Raw genomic sequence first — 16,959 nt, forward strand, 5'->3', positions numbered from 1 at the left:
AGTACTGGACCATATGAAACAAAATGGATTTTGCTTCAGTGTGGATATGCATTGGAAGTTTGAGGTTTTATGTGACTGATAGGTAGGATGCTTGAAATTCAGCCAGTCCTTTATGTCATTTTTCTAGCAAAGTGAGTTTTCATGTTTCTCAGAAAGTCAGTTTAACCTGTCATGCCTTAACAGTCTGTTGTTTGTATCCTGTTATGAAAGCATTAGTGTATAATTCATTATGCAGATTCTACTATCTTGAATAATTCTTACAACATCATTAATATTGGCTTTTTTGTAAATGAATAGCAATGTGAGACAAATGGAGATACCCAGGTCTGGTCTACACTACAACTTTAGGTCGAATTTAGCAGCATTAACCCTGGACCTGGCCACACAACGAAGCCCTTTTTTTCAATTTAAAGGGCTCTTTAAATTGATTTCTTTACTCCACCTCCAACAAGGGGATTAGCGCTGAAATCGACATTGCCGGGTCAAATTTGAGATAGTGTGGATACAATTCAACAGTGTTGGTCTCCGGGAGCTATCCCAGAGTGCTCCATTGTGACTGCTCTGGACAGCGCTCTGAACTCAGATGCACTGGCCAGGTAGACAGGAAAAGGCCCGTGAACTTTAGAATTTCATTTCCTGTTTGGCCAGCATGTTTGCAGAGCTCATGCAGAGTTCATCAGCATGATGTGCACATTGCTGGGGCACATTGCCCAGCCCGTACTTTGTGAGAAGTCTATGACCATGTCCCTCTCCTCACCGCGCTGCCATCACCTCCTTGCCTAGTTTTGCACAAAACAATTGTCTGTCATTGCTCTGATGGAGGGAGGGGCGACTGACGACATAGCTTACAGGGATTTAAAATCAACAAAAGGGGTGACTTTGCATTAAGGAGAAACACAAACAACTATCACACAGAATGGCCTCCTCAAGGATTGAACTCAAAACCCTGGGTTTAACAGGCCATTGATTTCACAAAACAAATCAAGTCAATTTCTTGTTTTGACTCACTCCATCTATCTTTTACATTTTAGGCTGGCAGCAGACGGTGCAGTACAACTGCTAGCCATCCTCATCTCCCAGGTGTCCAGCAGAAGATGCTGCATTACAATTGCTAGCCATCATCATCTCCTGGCTGCTTGCCAGAAGACAGTGCAGTAGGACTGCTAGCCATCGTCGTCTCCTGGGTGCTCGGCAGAAGATGGAAATGACGTGGCTGAGTCACTCCCATGTCTGCCAGGCGCCCCTGACCGAGAGCGGCTAAAGGAGCACCCGGGAATACGACGACGATGGCTACCAATAATGCACCGTCTGCTGCCAAAAGAGAGTGAGCTGCTGCTCTGTAGCAATGCAGTCCCACGTCTGCCAGCACCCAGGAGACGTACAGTGACAGTGAGCTGAATGGACTCCACGCTTGCCATGGTATGACGACTGCTCAGGTAACCTATGAAAAAAGGCACGAAACGATTGTCTGCCATTGCTTTCATGGAGGGAAGGAGGGAGAGGGGGGTCTGACGACATGTACCCAGAACCACCCGTGACACTGTTTTTGACCCATCAGGCATTGGGATCTCAACCCAGAATCCCAATGGGTGGCAGAGACTGCAGGAACTGTGGGATAGCTACTCGCAGCTACCCACAGTGCAATATTCCGGATGTCGGTGCTAGCCTTGGTACTGAGGACACAGTCTGCTGACTTAATGCACTTAGAGCATTTTGCGTGGGGACGCACACAATCGACTGTATAAAAACGATTTCTAAAAAAAGGCTTCTATAAATTCGACCTAATTTCATAGTGTAGACATACCCCTGCTCTTGTTCTCTTTTTCCTCCAATATAACTCCACTGATGTCAATAAAAATTACACCTGATTTATGCTAATATTAGTGAGAGAATCACACCTCGTACTTTTAGTGTGAGTGCAGTGTATGTGCTATAATGTGAAAGACTGGCACAAGAGCTCTTTGATCATTACTATGCAGGCTGGTGCATTTATGGCCTCATGGATTTTTAAGCAGACAGACTGCAGAGGCTCATTGAAAACAAATGAAGCTGCGCAAGTGCTGATTATTCCAGAAAAGTCTGACCAAATTAATTAATACTTAGGTGTGAAATGAACTTATGCCTTCTGTTTTCCCTAATACATCTCCTATGGTACTAATTTATTTTCACTATATGTTGGTACAGAATGGATGTAAGGAACATATGTGAGGCTGAGTGAAAACCTTCATTAGATAAGCATTGCCACATTTCTTGTAAGTTTTAGTAGCATAGATGGTACCTTAGTCTTAGCTCTGTAAAAAGTGTAACTTACTGATACTTAAACACTGTTAGTGGCTTTCTAAATGAGGTATCTTTTGAAGATAACAAAGAGAAATTGGTATTTAGCAGTTATATTATAGCACAGTATTGTATCATTCCACAATCTTCTAGAGTGTACATTTGAGTTTAAAATAGGTTATTTGAAGATTTTTGTTGAGGTTGTGTTAAATGGAAATTGTATGAGTGGATGTTATAGCTGCAATCTTGCGTGCAGTGTAATACTATGTTGCTGGAGGGGCTTTATGTTTATGTGTGTGTTAAGCAGATTTTTTATGGCTATGGTTGTCTCTTGTGCATTTTTATTGTGAGAGATCCACAAAATGAAGCTGAGTTGTGCCAATGAGCAAAAAGGCACTTAACCATAGAGTGTTCCAAAGTGCAATATAAATATTATAGACATTTTGGTCAGTACTTTAAGACACGATCTGCATTTTGATGAGGTGTGGAAGAACCTCCTGGGACTCTGATTTAGCATAAGCTAGAATGAGAGCTCTGCTACGTTTTGAAAGGGGCACCATGTGCTTCTGCCTATGGGGGGCCAATTTTGAGCCTGATATAGAGGATTAGCGAGGGGAATAGTCCTGCCCCAAATTACACCTACTATTTGAGTATTAGCTCAGAGCAGGTAGTGGCAGTAGCCCTCCATAGGCTAGTTCTTCTGCTTTCCCCTGGGACTGTGGTAGGCTCCTGCACAAGGGAAGATGATGGGGACAAAAACACCTTGGCCCAGTCTTTGGGAATTCATGCATGGCCTGATACAATCTAGTCTTTTATTAAACTAGAAATTTAAAAAAATAATGATTACTGGTAAAGAACTTCTCAAGACACGCATATCAAAGTGTTCACACCATCATCAGATGACAAGTCATCTGGAGAGGAACGCTCTGTGGTCCTTCCATAGGACAAAGCATCTTTAGAGGGAGAAGGAGGCCCAAGGATCTTCTGCTAGTCTCGTCATCCTCCTGGAGTCAGCTGACCCAGAGAAGCCTAACAGGATTTTTCTGGGCTCCTCAGTTACTTGTTTTGAATTTGGTGTTATTCTGGATTTTCACCTTGTGTTCCAGCCCAAGTATATGACATGCTTCTGGGAAGCCCCAAAATAGGAGGAAACTCTTCCTAAAAATCTCACGGTAGATGCTTCTTCTCCTGCTTCCTGAGATAGGTGTAACCCTTCTGCCAGTTGGAGAGGGCAACAAGAAGAGCCAGGTTCAAAATCTAGGGGGGTTCTTTTCAACAATATAACCCAAACTGGTTCAAGCCCCCAAGCAGTAGCCTGAGAAAATTTCACTCTACCCTCTGAGTGCCTCTAAGAGGCAATTCTTCCTCTCTTGGAAGCACAGAGTCTGAGGTAGAAAGAGTTTCTTTAATAAAAGTAACCTTGCATTAATCTGAGAAAACAGCACACAGAGTATTCATAATCATAAAAGCATGAGCAAGACACCTGCCCCAGAACACGCTGGGCAGTGTCCTTTGCTTCAGGTTCTTGAGTCCAACACTCAAATTCTTGTAGTGAGCGCCCCTCTTAACACCCTGGTCACAGATGTTGTGCCAGTTCAGCACAGACCCAGAGTTCAAAGGTACATTTGTGTGAATTCTCCGGCCAGGAGTGTGTGTGTGTGTGTATGTCAGGAGGGAGGGTAAATGCCACCAGGATCACTCCGCTGCCCGAACTCCAGCCGGCCACCAGCTTGCTTGCTGCTCTCGCCAGCCACCCCTGCCAGCCACCTGCTCACTGCTCCGAGGGTGGCCTCTGCCCATCAGTCTCTTACTGATTTTAGCTCTGGACAGAAACACAGTCTTGCCACAAGTGGTTTCAGCTCTCAGTGATTTCCAGTTCTGGGAAGGCAGGGCAGAAGCACAGTCCTATCTGAACTGGTTTCAGCTCTGATTGAGCAATTAAAATAACAAAGAGGTGCCTAATGAAATCTATTTAACTCTAGGGTTGGGAGGAGAGGAAACATGTTCACCCAGTCTATAGAGGATGTGCAGTCCCCTGCAGGAGCACTGCCAGCTTTTTTGCTGCCGTAGGTGGTGGAAGGTCCTGCCCCTGACAGAAGTGACAGAAGGTCTTGCCGCCATGATCACCACCCCCCAAATGTTAGCAATCTAGGCAATTGCTTAATGGGTTGTGCCAGCCCTGGTCTCTGACTGGGATACTGGTCCCCACCCTTCTTACTTTCACAGGGCTCTGACATTTGAGGCCCTAGCTTAAGGAGGAGGGTAGCTACCTCATTTAGGAATGGTTAATGACAGTCATAGAATAGCAGGGTTGGAAGGGACCTCAAGAGTTCATCCCCCTGCTCAAATCAGGACCAATCTCCACACAGATTTTTACTCCAGTTCCCTAAATGCTCCCCCCAAGAATTGAGCTTACAACCCTGGGTTTAGGCGGCCAATGCTCAAACTACTGAGCCCTCCCCCCAATACAGATGGCTTTCCTGTATTCCTACAATAATTACAACATTGGTAACAATATTTCACTACCCCTGCTTTCAGTATTAAGGTGATTTGTACCCAGCAACAGCCAAAGTTGATTACTTTGACATGGCTGTATCTGCTGAATATGTAAGCAGAGCAGGAGCAAACTGTATTTACATAAACACACCCAAAGTCTTTCCCCCTCCCAGTTAGCTGTCAGGGAAGCATTCATTCAGACCCTGCTTACACAGATTTCCATTTTGGTCCACTATGCACAGAGAATAGTGAGAATATCTTAAAACATCTTTCAGCAGCAGTTTTTGATGTAGCCACTCTCTCATAAAATGAAAATAAAGCCTCTCTCTTGTATCTACTATGTAAATCATATTAATTAGGTCAACATTGCCAGTCTTGTATAAATTAGCCTTGCTGTTAAACCTGTCAGTACCTTAGCAGAGGGACCTTTCTGGTCCCAGAGCTTGTTTCTTTTATTGCTCTAATAAAAGGCAACACATTCTCTACTTTGGCTGCTATTTAGCATCATGAAACACAGGAAGAAAATAAGCTAAAAGGTAAATAATTACTTAAGCATCTTGTAAACTATACTATGGAATGATGAGAAGATGTAATACATTCCAACAATTATAATTACAAAGGGGAGAATGTATATATATTAACCCAAATAACAGCTTATGCAAAGATTTTTGAAAAGCTGGTTCATCAAAAACAAGTTACAAAAATAGAGGTTAGAATTAAATAAAGTAAATATTATGACTAGATTTAAGCTATTTGCTAATAGTTGAAAATGTCTGGCATGCTGTGTATTTCCACAGTCCTAATGACTTAATTTCTCTTTGCTCCTAAATTAGTTCCACTAGCTATGCATGGGGTAAATATTCTTATAGGGCCAAATCTGCTCTTAGGCATGCAAAACTCCCACTGGAATCTCAGCTTGCCAAATCCTAGTGCAGCCATTGACCCATGTGACTGTAATCCAGTTCTGACAGAGGAGGGCCCCTCAGCCGTAACCCTGGAACTGCCCTTTAGCTACCTAGCCTTTTCACCTTCTGTGAAGGCAGATTTCCAGACTCTGTGCTTGTGTGGGAGAGGAAGAGGAAGATAGACTGAATAAGAGCCAGGCCCCATCACTACCAACACCAGAGCCAGCTAACAGCTGTGAAATGGAGCTGTCAGCCAGGGATGGTGGTCCACCCAGAAGGAAAATACTCCCCATACCTCAGGAAAAGGTAAGTAGGGAAGAACAGCAAACTCCCTTCAATTCTCCCACTCTCCACCCCACCAATACCAACTCTCCCTCCCTTTCTGTGGATGTTATTGTTGCCACCAGACAACAGTATTCTCTGCGGTCCTTGAACAGCAAAGAGAAGGATCAGGATCTATCGCAAGTCAGTGAAGGAGATGTGAGCTCATTTATATGAGCTCCCAGACACGTCTTTGATTAAGCAGGTTCCAACCACAGAGCAGCCCAACCTTATCCTAAGTATTGGTCAGTCTAGTGTACATAACTTAAAGCCCTGCCAGAATTCTGCTTGTTTAGCTATAGTGAACACTGCAGGATTTAGCTCATGGGCAGCAATTACAAACTTTTACATTCATTGCTAGCTTGTGCTAAACTCTGTAGCACAAGACAGTGGGACAATCCTCTCCCCAAGACACTTTTGTCCATCCAGCATTACAGAATGCTACTTTGAACCGGAGCCATCCCATGGTATGAGAAAAAGTGATGAGCTGTATTTGAGCTGCTCTCATGGATGTCAGTTCCCGTATCTAAACTTCACTTCACTCATCCTCCTGCAGATTAATATATCAGTTATTTTCTCCATAAACAAAAATGAACTTCTGTTTTAATACAATGGTGTATAATGTTTCCCTAGTGATATTACAACTTAAGTCTTATTATGTGACTGGACTTCTGATACTCATGTGTGTTCTTTCTCCTTCCTACTACATTTACTATGCTTAAAATTTGCTTATGGCTTAAGGTCACACATAAATGGCCTGGTTTTTCTCCCCTTATGCTCATGTAAATTGTAATACTCTAACTCAACTGAAAGCAAAAAAATTGAAGTATACTAATGCAAGACCAGTGGTACAGCCTGATCCAATTCCGACACTAAAGATAATGATGATATTTCCATTGACTTCAGTGGGCTTTGGATCAAGCCCTAAATGAGACAGGATCAGTCCTCATATCCGCAGCAAAGTCAGAAATAAAACACATATCTGCTTACTCCCAACCCTGTGCTTTCATCATAAAACCATCCTTCTTCATATGTGACACCTCTAGTATTATATCTTCATAAGCAACCAACACATCACATATTTTATCCTGTAAAAATCAATGGGTGTAATTTGGTAGAAGTTCAGCAGCCATCGTATAACTAAAATATCTGACAAAATGTCCAGCTCAAGCATTCTCTTCCTCCATAAATAACATTATCTACCCTTAAGGACCTAATTTAAAGAAGCAAAACCAGAATAATTCAAAATTGCATCTGTTGAACCATCCACAAAAAATTACACAGAAGATGTGGATGAGATATGGAAAAATCAATGGAAGCAGCAAATGCAGCATCATTAAGTATGAAATCCTCGGTATTAGGTACCACCCTATACAGGAAGGAAGCCATTGTTTCCATGCCATATTTAGTCAATCTTTTTTCTGGCTATACAGAGTCACTCAGGTCAGCATGTTGCCTTTTGTAGTAAGTTTCACCTTGACTGTAAACTGTTTTGGGGCAGAGACCCTTGTCATATTATGTTTCTCTGTATTATGCATACTTACAGGATTGTAGAGCTAATAATTAATATTTTTTTTCAGATTCTGTGAGCAAACACCTAGAAAAACTTGCTTTCATGTGTGACAGGTACAGACTGGTCATTTAGCTGATGTTCACTTTCTGTAGGACAAGCTGTGTGCAAATAGCTTGGCATAAGAATAGTAAATGTGAGGTCTACCCTCCATTTGGCTTCTTCTTACCTCATTTAGTAGATTTGGTGGAATTGTATGAAAATCAGCATTTTACTTGTCAAAATATAAATCCTCTTTAAGAGGAAGAGTAAATATTACTGAACTAATTCATCATACTTATTGTATAGGATAACTGTACATCTGAGATTGTATCATAACAAATCTTTCACCATCTAGGATTTCATACTGTGATGCACATGGTAGCTTTATGGTAGCATCACTTACAGAACTCAGATCCTCTTCATTGAGCACAAGCCCCCATGCCACTGAAACTCAAGAAAAAAATCTCCATTAGCTGTTAGCAGGACAGGACCTATGACCCATACTTGAATAGTTCTGATTCTATCCAGTAGAGGGCGGTAGTACATACACACACTATCCAAGTTCATTACCTTATTCTTGATGTTTTATTTTCAGTGGTTTGGGGATTAACTTAACGAACATTCTGGGGACTGGTTTTCTTTAAAGTGCTCAGCTAACTAGACTGTTGGTGAGTGTAAAACAGGACTTTTCTGTAAGACTCTGCCCACTGAAAATCATTGCTAATCTGAGAAAATTATCTTCTGTTGCAATGAGAATGTCTTTTTTCCTCTGTAAGCTTATTTAGTCCTATCATTTTAAAGGAAAAACCACTAATAACTCGTGTTCAACTGCGCTAAATGTGAGATCTTGCTGTGATGGGAACAATAGTCTCTCAGAAAGGGAATTGAAAGCACTAAACTTCTTTTCCTTAATACTGGCCAGAGTTGAATTTAAACTGGCTGTCGAGGCAAAAAGCCAGGAACATGTCTTTTTTGACACCCAGCTGTTAGTACTTTCAGTCCTTGAATTGGAAAGCGAAATAAATGATCTACTGCAAACAATCAGATATCAGAATGTATCATTCTTTTCTCTACTTTAAATATGATTGGTTTTTTTTTCATATTCATTTCCAGCACATTCCTGTTTGTGTGCACCCTAAAGAAGTCCTAGGTTTTACAAGTCTGGAGTGTCAGGAGCATAAATTTATGTACTGTATAAAATTGTAGTAGTGTAATATGAATACTAATTATATGTGTCTATAGCAGACATTATTATTAGTTATCCCAACTTTGTCCCAGATCCTTCTCTTTTGACATAAAAGCAGTGGAATGGGAAAGTTATTTAGGAGGCAAAAAAACTTACTTTCTTTTTGCCTCATCTCCTGCACAACCTCCATTTTTAAATTTGGAATAGTGACCTAGCAGAAGGAAAATTGGAAGAAGATTCATAGGCTACTCAGGACCTGATCTCAGATCTCTGACCAGACACACACAGCTTCCCTATGTATGGAAGCTGCCACTAGCTTCTTCATTCCAATCTGCTAACTTCCATGATAAAACTGGTAAGAGGGGTTATTCACTTCCTTAGGGGATCAGAGCACATATTTGCTTCTTTGCTTGGCAATCTTGCAAACTGCCCCGTCTTATAGCCCCCTCCAAATTTCAAGCAGTTCCCCAACATATTGTTCCCAAGGATGAGCTGCAGGAGGGAGGGAACATGCACTGTGGCTGTTACTTCCCTTTACAAGGTCTCCCCAACCCACTTCTTCACTACTTTAATTCCCCTCTTAGTAAACAAAGGGCATTCAGGATCTAACTTCTTGGGATTTCCTGATCCTTGGGCATTGGTTTGGATTTATTTCATTATGAGATGATTAAGAGCCATTGAAGTCAGTGAAACGACTCCCATTGATTTCTGCAGGTTTTGGATCATTGCTTAAAAGGAACATAGGATTAGCTATACTACATCAGGTCTTCAGCCCCACGTGAGAAATCTGCCTCTGGCAATGACCCATATCTGATGCTTCAAAGGAAGGTGAAAATCCACCATAACTCTCCAAGCCAATTGTGCAATATTGTAATTGATGGTGGCAAGTATTTTTTCTTGATTTCTCTTCTGAGGACTTTGGTCCCCCTTGCCAATTTAGTTCTAAAACAAGAATGCTGTGACTTAAATTTATAATTTACAGAACAAAAAGACCAATACATTCATGCAATCCATCTATCTTCCAATGCAGGATTACTCCCTAGAGTAAATTTTCTAATGCTTCATCTCATCTAGTTTCAAAATTCCAAAGTTATGGAAATTTCTCCGCTTCCCTTCAGAGAACAATCCACCATTGGCAGGACTTTCCCCACTAAATTTAGTCTAAATTTTCCATTACTCTTGCTTTTACCCATATGTGCCACTGTGAAGTCTTCAGATATCTGTAGGCTGTTATGCTGCCACTTAGTCAGCTCTTTGCTAAATTATACATATTAACTCCTTTAATCCTTCTTTATGAATCAGTCATAGCCCTCTGACTATTCTTGTTGCTCTTATCTGAACCTCTTTTTAATTCACTAATATTTTTCTGTTATAGAAATTCATTTAAAAATCCCCATGTACAAAATTTAGAAACAACAATATAATTATTATGGATAACTTAATTATAATTATTTGAATTACAATTTTAAAATAACAAATTGTGTGTACAATGTAGTCTTACAACCACATGGTCACTTTTTAATGGCCTTTTCAAGGAATTAGTTTGGAAATCTTAAGACGCAAAACTGGCTTTCTCCCTGGAATGTGACTTTTAATTTGGTGCACCTGAGTATTTTTGTTGCATTGACTTAACTTTTATAGCCAAGATACTAGCTTTATCCTCTGTAAAGATCTTTGGCAAACTATTTTTGTCCTCAAGGCTCAACTTTGCAATTTTTTAAAGACATTAACTGTAGGCAAAATATCCTCTCAGACATTTTATTCATTGTTAATAACTGAATTTAGTGTATGACAATACACTGTGTCAAACAAATGGAGAATGCAAGCTATGTAGACTAAATCACACATATTGTTTTGTTGCATTTTTATAACCCCTTTCTCTCTCCTATTTCATCAGAATGTCTTGACTCAGCAAGAGTTTTGCACTGCTGTATCATTCCCAAGTAATACGTTCAAAGTAATTTGGATGCTGGAAATAAAATCCAACAGCTTCCTTCACCCAGGAGAAAAGGAGAACTGTAGCGAAGATGATTTTGTTATTTTAAGCAACCAGAATTTACACAGAGAATCATCATGGGAGTTGGATCATCAATCTCCACAGTACTAATTGTGAATTTCAACCAAAAGGGGAAGCTCAATCATTGTCAAGCCCAAGTGCTCAAGTAATTTATAATAACTGATAGACTGCCCATGAAAATCTGAAACTAGAATGAGACAAACTTAGAAAATAACCATTAATTTTGGTGACGTCAAATAGATCTGTTTTCCCTTTCAGGCATGCAAATGGTGAATTGCTTCCAAACTTTAGTTTTTGATGGGATTCATACAGTTCACTGCATATACAAAGCTGTCATGCTTTGAAGACATATGCAGACCAGCTGTATCCAATTTTGAGCAGTGGAGCTAAAAATGTTCTAGAATATTTATCATGCACCAAATAAGAAATCCATAGTATGAAATCAAGCAGAACTGAGACCCAGTATTCCACTGACATTGACTGAACTGCACCAGAGATGAATTGTCCCCCTCTCTTCTAATGTACACCCCCTCCCCCCGAAATCTTTTGTGCTGTGTTTTCATAGTATAAAGTGCAGTTGCTCTCTGTTTTGATGCTAGCTGTGCTTTCCAGGAACAAAACTGACCATGTGGATGATGGCTGAAGCAGAAGAGCCCTACACTTATTACACAAATTAACTTAATATGTCTTGTATTATGTCAACAGTGGCAGTTCTCATTCCCTTTGATGCCTAGAAAATATGTCAGATAGAAAATAAATTCTATAGGTATTGGTAGTTGAAGAATTAGATATATTCATGGAGGATAGGTCCATAAGTGGCTGTTAGCTACCATAGTAAAAGATGTAACAATATGCTCTGGGTGTCCCTAAGCCTCTGACTGCTAGATGCTGGGACTGGATGACAGGGGATGGATCATTTGATAATTGCCTGTTCTGTTCATTCCCTCTGAAGCATCTGGCATTGGCCACTGTCCAGAGAGAGGATACTGGGCTAGATGGACCATTGTTCTGACCTAGCAGGACCATTCATATGTTCTTGATTATGCCTGTCTCTTAAATAGTTGTGCAAGAGGAACTAAGGATTTCCCTCCCACTTTGCATCACTACTTAAGAGCTACCTGGATTAAAGCTCTGTGTTTGGAGGAATCCTAGGACTGCACACCAGAAGCACCCCGAGGAGCAACTGGGGGGAGTTGCATGGCTCTGCCCCAGCTCACCATGTACACATGCCCCACCCATCATCACAACAGGGAAGCCCCAGCGTCTATATCTGAGGAATGGTGTCTTTCTGAGATGGTGTGCCCGGGCACCAGCTATAACTATGGGCAGCATGAAAATAGCCTGACTTAGCCAACAGTAAGTGCATTTTATTTTACCTTAAAAAAATAATCTGCTGTTTCAGGGCCTGATGCAAAGCCCAGTGACGTCAACAGGAGTTTTTCTACCAGACTTCAGGGGGATTTGGATCTGATCCTGTAGGTTGTATGTATATCTAAGAAAGACTTGCACAACTGTCTTGTGAAGAATGCAATCCTACCAAATCACTTGATGCCATTCTGTGGCTTTAAGAACTGGAAAAATAAATTACTAACATTCTCAAAAAGTAAAAGTTCTGACAGCATGTGTGCTGTGGCCCGCACCAGTTTTATAAGAGAGAGAGAGAAAGCAAGACTATTAAACTGTGCAAGAAAGGCAATAAAAATGGTTTGGAAGACAAGAAAGTCACAAGGAGTTTGAAAGCTAAGCATCCTAAGTGATCCGTGCAGGTGGTCTACCTAAGGGCATAAATATACAGGAATTTGGGGCATTTTTGTTGTTGTTTTTTTTTGTTTAATGCAACTTTCTTGTATAAATTTGAAAAGGATGAAGAAATGGTTAGATGGAAGGTTGAAATAAATGGAAAATGAAAGTTTCTGTCTGATGTTTAAAACATACCTTTTTGTAAGGCTTGGCCGTTAATTTTTAGTTTTGTTTGGTGCTCTGGAGAGTGTCAGTGCTCCTTGGAAGCACTATGTATTTTATATAAAATGTTATAAAACAGCATCTTTCACAATTTTGTCAAATCTGAATTAAAAATAGTGTGGAGAAAACATCCTCTGATGCAACTCTACTGCCTTCAATTAATTTATACTATGGGATGAGTTTGACCCACTATCTCATAAATTATCATCTTTCTATCAACTCCTGTTGGACTTTCAGCCAAGAAATGTGAAGGAAGAACAAAGTAAATTGGTTATGAATCGAATGCTGAACATTTCTTGCTGGGCAAATTTGAAAGTGACTTTGTAGAAACCTTTAGAAATATCTCAGGGCTCAGTTTCTTAGAAGTCACATATTCATTTATGTTATCTAATAGCACTTCCCAGGGTTGTTACAAATATCATGCTGGGAAAGTTTAGGATACATTTTCAAAGTTGTGCATGGGTAGTTGTTAGTACAACTTCAGTAATCAGCTATAAGTGTGTTACTCCCTGTTCTCCTCTATTAACTTTGAATAATCTTTCTTTCTTTCTTCAAATTATTAGCTTTTTTCTATAGGGAGCTGGTAGTGACCTCTATAGATAGGTTGTTTTACACTTTCATTATAGGACATTCTTGCAGTCTTTTCTCTGAGAAGTTCTCACACTTCAATTGTTTACAGCAGGCCTTCAATTGTTGGCAGTGGGCTAGCCCTCTTATGTGTCCCCTGAAATTCTCTTCAGCATAAGGTCCCAGAAGCCCATGCACCCCTTTGGTGCCAACTTCTGTGGAGCTGGAGAAAGAAAGTACCAGGCCAATCTTCCCACCCCCAGCCACTACCTACCAGATGCATAACATGGCCCTGGCAGTCCATTGCCCTCTCCCTCCACTCTTGGTGGCATCATCTTGTGGCCCCACCTAGTAGGCACTGCAGGGAGAAAAGAGAGTTGGCAAACCCAACCTGGGTTCCTGAATCAGTTTCCCACATTCTGTGGAGAATGGAGCAGCCTTTTGTGATACATCATTTTTGTGGTATATTTTGTGGCACATCCAACCAGTTGAGTAGAGCTCAGAAGTTTGGAATGGATACAAAGCAACAAAAACACATATTGTTAAAATCATAGGAGTTTAGAGTCTGTTTGAACATGGCTAGTATCTCATCTTGCTTTGGTTTTAAATGACATCTATTAAGGCTCAATACTATATATTCTTTCCCTTGTAAAGGGAAAAGCTAATCTGGTTGTGTGATATGACCAACTCTCAGAAATGTGGTTTTAATTTTTTTCTTTGATTTAAGAAAAAAATAAAACTAAACTTGAGTAAAAATGAATTAATCTGTTCATTAATCAAGAATTATCTGTTTTGCTTATTCTTTAAAAAACAAAACTCAACATCCTAATAGTCAGACTAAGTGCTGAGTCACAGAAATCCATTCTGAAACAGGATCAACACAAAGGGCCAAATTTGGCACTGAAATACATGCACACAGCCCGCACTGATTGGGAACAGCATTTGGCTCAGAGGATGGAAATATAGTACTCTCTGCCAAATTTCAGAAACCGCAACATGGGAACATTTCTTAAATGTGACTGTGGTTGTGGTCCAGTGGTCTGCAAAAGTGAAAGAGAACAGAGAAGCATGAAATCAGCAAAACAGATGTGTCCACAAGGCATTGAGTATCAAGAGGGACGTAGCACAGAGTCTAGGGAGCCAGTAAACCATGCCTTACTGTTTGTCTGACTTTCTGAAATGGTTTGAAAAGCATTAAAGGAGAATAATGTTGTTCTTCAGTACCATTTAAAGAATTCTAACATACCCTTACTATGATAAAGATTACAATTTTGTTTATTGACTCCTAGAGGTATTGACAATGAATGGATGCCATCCTATGCTTATATTTTTCTTTGCATAAGAATGTATTAAAGTAAATACTATGGTAATAGTCATTCAACCTACAGGTGCACATTATATTTTAAATGTGTTGCAGAAGGAATTATTAGTTGCTTGGATGATGACTGGGAAAGAAAAATGAAAATGTCTAATTGTATGTTAAACTGATTATATCAAATAAATATTTTTAATATACTTTTAGGGTACATTTGGTATAATTACTAGCCTAAACCAGCCTCAGCAAGTCAGTGAAAACCTGTCAAAATATGTCCAAATTATGAGGACGAAACTGGAAATCTAAGCCGGATTCGTTTGTTAAATGAAGATTTGGTCACAACTTTTAAGGAGGGGGTTGGAGAATCTTAGGAAACATTTTTATTGCTCAAAGTAACTAACTGTATCTTTTAGACTGAGATAATTTTATTCACGTTTCTATATTATTTTCTAGCTGTTTTCCATGGGGCCAGAGAAGGAAAGATGGGCACCCTCCTTGCTCCAACAACTGCATCCCTTTCCCTGTGCAGCCCAAGCCATGGAGCTCTCAGAAGGTTTCATGGGCCTGGGGACTATGCCACTGAGATAGCTGAGCCTTGCTGTTATTCAGGTGAGAGATCTATGTACAGAGGTCCCCTTTAATTTGTAGTTCTTTCTCAGGCACAATCCAGACACAGCTTTGGCAGTGCTAGACCATCCTGAACTGCTAAACTCCTGTTATCCTGCAGCACAATCTGATACTGCTTTACTCATTTGAGCAAAGATTAGTCATGGAAATAAAGCTTTACATGACTGAAATCATAGTCTTGGATCTCTCCTGAGTATAAGACACTTGGAGTGAAATTTTGGCCCCACTGAGAACAATGGCAAAACTCCCACTGACTTCAGTGGTGCCAGGTTTTCTCCCCAGTCGTGATGAATTGTACGTAATTAGGATTAGGAAGGTTTAGTCTATCTTTTTTTCATCATGTGTACAGTATACAAGAAAACATACAACCATCTGTACAAGCAACAGTGAAATGTGATAAGTTGATGATTCTCTGTGTTTGCTTTTAAAATCCATGAAGGTACCAGGAACACATTATTTGTAATAATGTTTAGAAAAAGTCAGCTAATACTTTTTTATGTTAACTTAAAAATAAGTGCTAAAGACTTTATATTTGCTGTTTAACATACTCTAGCCAGATGCTGGATATTCCTGTCTACACTAACCTTGTCCTGCATATTGGTGGTAGCTAAGGTTTTTACCTTAACTCCAATTTTTTTGGCTTTGATGAGTTAAATGAATCCCACAGAGTTATCCTTTCATTTCCTCTCTATTAATTTCAGGTAGTAATGAAACAAACAAACAAACAAACCCCATAACTTCTGGATGAAACTTCTGAGAGAGGGCCAGATCATCCCCTCCTGGTGGTAAAACTGTAGCAGGAGGCTCTGGTGATGGCATGTTCAATGTCATGAAAGGACATGCAGTAAGAACCAGGGAGATCAGAAGGGATTAGTTTAGAGTAGTCAAAGCAAGATATGGTGAGGAAATGGGCTATGGTTTTGGTAGGGTTGGACACAAAAGATCCATTTTGGAGATGTAAGGACAGACAGATAGGTTTTAATGTCAGGCTGGATACGAGAGGAGCCAAAGATGATGCCAAGGTTGTAACAGGGAGGATGGTGAACAGAGATAGAGAAGGGAGGGAAAAGGCAGGGTTTGCGGTGGGGGTCAGAAGCTCAACTTTCGCAATCTTAAATTTGACTTGGCAGTGAGATGAGATTTGGGAGAGACTGTTGATGATGTAGGACTGGATCAAGCAGGAGAATTCTCTATAAATGTGTCTTGAAACTGGGTAGATTTCTCAAGTTCTCCTCTGCTACTAAACAATAACAGCACTCATCAAAGCAGTAGGCACTCTCTCTTAACTGCAGAGAGCCAGGCTGTAATCGTCGTGTTCACACTGAGCAGAATCTTATGCCATAAGCAACCTGAATGACTTCTATAGGACTGCTCATCGTGTAAGGCAGTGGTTCTCAAAGCCGGTCCACTGCTTGTTCAGGGAAAGCCTTTGGTGGGCCGGGCTGATTTGTTTACCTGCTGCGTCCACAGGTTCAGCTGATCGCAGCTCCCCCTGCCCGCGGTTTGCCGCTCCAGACCAATGGGGGAGGCGGGAAGTGGCGGCCAGCACATCTCCCAGCCCACACTGGTGTAAGGTACTGTTCTTCTTCGAGTGATTGCTCATATCCATTCCAGTTAGGTGTGCGCGCGCCGCGTGCACGTTCGTCGGAAGATTTTTACCCTAGCAACACTCGGTGGGTCGGCAGGGCGCCCCCTGGAGTGGCGCTGCTATGGTGCCGGATATCTACCCCTGCC

Source organism: Chelonoidis abingdonii, chromosome 3, assembly GCF_003597395.2.
Source record: "Chelonoidis abingdonii isolate Lonesome George chromosome 3, CheloAbing_2.0, whole genome shotgun sequence".
In the NCBI taxonomy this organism is placed as follows: Eukaryota; Metazoa; Chordata; order Testudines; family Testudinidae; genus Chelonoidis; species Chelonoidis abingdonii.